We start from the raw sequence: 2,667 nt of genomic DNA on the forward strand, positions 1-2,667 counted from the left end.
ATTGGCTTCCCCAAGGTCGTCAAACTGTCAAATCACTAATTAAGTCCTGTGTAATCTGCAAAAGATACGACGCTCGAGTGTGTCCTTACCCAGAACCTCCACCATTCCCTAAGGAGAAAGTAGTTCATATTCGTCCCTTTGAGACCACTGGTGTCGATTACACAGGAGCCTTACTTCTCACTGACACTCCAGATAAGATACCAGTGAAAGCTTATATTTGCCTCTTCACGTGTGCAACTACACAAGGCGTATATCTAGAAGTGACTTTTAACATGAGTTTCGAAGCCTTCATCCAAGCTTTTCGTACATTTTCAGCTCGCAGATCCTGTCCCAAACTAAGGATATCCGATAATGGTTTAAATTTTGTGGCAGGAGAAGCCTGCCTACGAGAGATGGAATCATCCAGAAGTGCAGTCTGTCATGCAGAGACAACAATGCCACTGGAAATTTATAGCTCCCAGAGCCCCCTAGCAAGGTGGGTTCTACGAACGTATGATAGGCACTGTCAAGAGATGTTTAAGGAAGACCTTAAATCGACAGAAAATTAGTTTCCCTGAACTCCAAACCCTCGTCGTAGAAATTGAGGCGCGAGTCAACAACCACCCCTTAACTTACCTTTCAGATGACTTCTCACAGAGAGAACCCCTGAGTCCCTCACATTTAATACATGGAGGCCTGCTGAGCCCTCTGGTACCTTTGGCAGAGGAGAATCCCTCTGCCAACATCTCTCGAGAGTAATTGAAAGGTGGAATGAGGTGTGGACTCGAGAGTACCTCACAGCTCTACAAGAGTACCACTATGGAGCTTCGAGCCCCTATAATAAGGTTCAACTAAAACCAAGAGATCTAGTGTTGATTGACAATGATGGACCCAGGTCAAAATGGTCTATAGGTAAGATTTTCTCCATTCACCCAGATCACTAAGGCATCCTGAGAGTAGTACGGGTTTTGTGCCGAGGCACTACTACCCTAAAAACATTAGAGAAATTGGTACATCAGGAATTAGCAGAACAAGAGTGCTTAAGAGAACCCGCTTCACCAACAGTTTCCGAGGACAACAATTCTGATCCACCGAGCACCCGCCCACCTAGAGCAGCTGCTTAACCATGTAAACGGAAACTACAAGCCTATTATAGCTCTGACTAAGAGCGATTAATTTACCATTCAATTTGAGTAATCATGATGATACCGTGTTGTGATGTCAAGTAACAAATCAGTTACAAGTCACAATGACCCAGGGAATTCACCCCACAGTGGATTCTCAATTACCTTAAATTGTATGATTTAATCATTAATTTGTTTGTGTAGGCTATCAACTATCACATTATTCCATCTAGAGCATCTATGAGTTTACAAAACTTTAAGACTTAGTAACATAACCATTACACGTCATCGCAACACCAGTCAATGAGTGCATTGTAGACTTTAATAGTTATTAACTTTAGATGATTCACAATTCCATGTTTTTCATTTAACATGAGTTCCTTTACAAGACTTAGTCTTATCTGTCCTTGACAATTACGGGACATCCGTTATGTGTGTACTAATGTACTAACATACTAACATTAAATTAACTTCGGAATAGGTACGTCAGTACTCAACATTGAACTGCGACTCGAGTTCCCCCCCCCCCCCGAGTTATGTTGGAAATTTCCAACACTGACACATTACCATTGTATTATAATACATCATTATTTTATACTAATTACAGTAATTATTAATTCTACTAACTGTAGTGCTAACATAAATTGATATTTCTTTATCTGAGTGTATTGCTAACATTCTCACGACATCGAGAGGCAGAATTGCGTCAGATAATGTCTGTCTAAACATATTTATTACCAATATGTTCGAGAATTGAATGTGGTTCTCTAATTTATCAGTATTCCATGCAATAATTAACTATGGATAATATAACTCCTAATAATCCAAAAACCGAGAGTTATTAACTGAGATTATCATCAAGTAACAGTTCTATCTGTTACAAACGAATGCTATGGAGGAAAGAAAATTTCTCTCCATTTCTCGATTAACACCATTTAACGAGAATATATTATTTAATTCACTACAATTGCAACCCTGTTCTCATTAACCCATTTCATCAGTAATTACACGGAAAAGAATTATCCGTGATTATTAAATTCTGTTGTGAATGTGTGAGATGGGCTGAGGGAGAGAGGCGGAGAGACGCCATTTGCCTTGGGCATTCGCCATTAAGCACACGGGCTAGTGACGCCAACAATCACATCTTGCGTCCCGGGAGAGTCGAATTCCATCAAGTTGTACGTTAGGCCCTTGCAGTTAATCGGCTTAGGAGCGTGCAATTGCTCCAGTAGCAATCTAGGACTGCTTCGGTAGACAACCAGCAGGTTAAGTGCCCTAGTATTGTTTGTATTGAGTACTCCTTATAAATTTTATTGTGCACTGTCCATCATTATGCCAAGCGACCTCCCCAAACAATAAGTACGTCTATAAGGAATTAATTTTATTCCTTCTATGGCATAGTGAGGATACTAGATAGTAGGTGTAAACAACTGGTATATTTAGTTGAAATTTCAGCTTGTGTTGAAAGCGGTCGTGGTCCTCTCATGTTCCCACGCCATGCTCGAGCTCACATGTTGCAGCAAGTAGCAGACGACGCCATCGCAACTCTACCTCTGCTTTCACT

The sequence above is a fragment of the Procambarus clarkii genome, chromosome 14, assembly GCF_040958095.1.
Source record: "Procambarus clarkii isolate CNS0578487 chromosome 14, FALCON_Pclarkii_2.0, whole genome shotgun sequence".
In the NCBI taxonomy this organism is placed as follows: domain Eukaryota; kingdom Metazoa; phylum Arthropoda; class Malacostraca; order Decapoda; family Cambaridae; genus Procambarus; species Procambarus clarkii.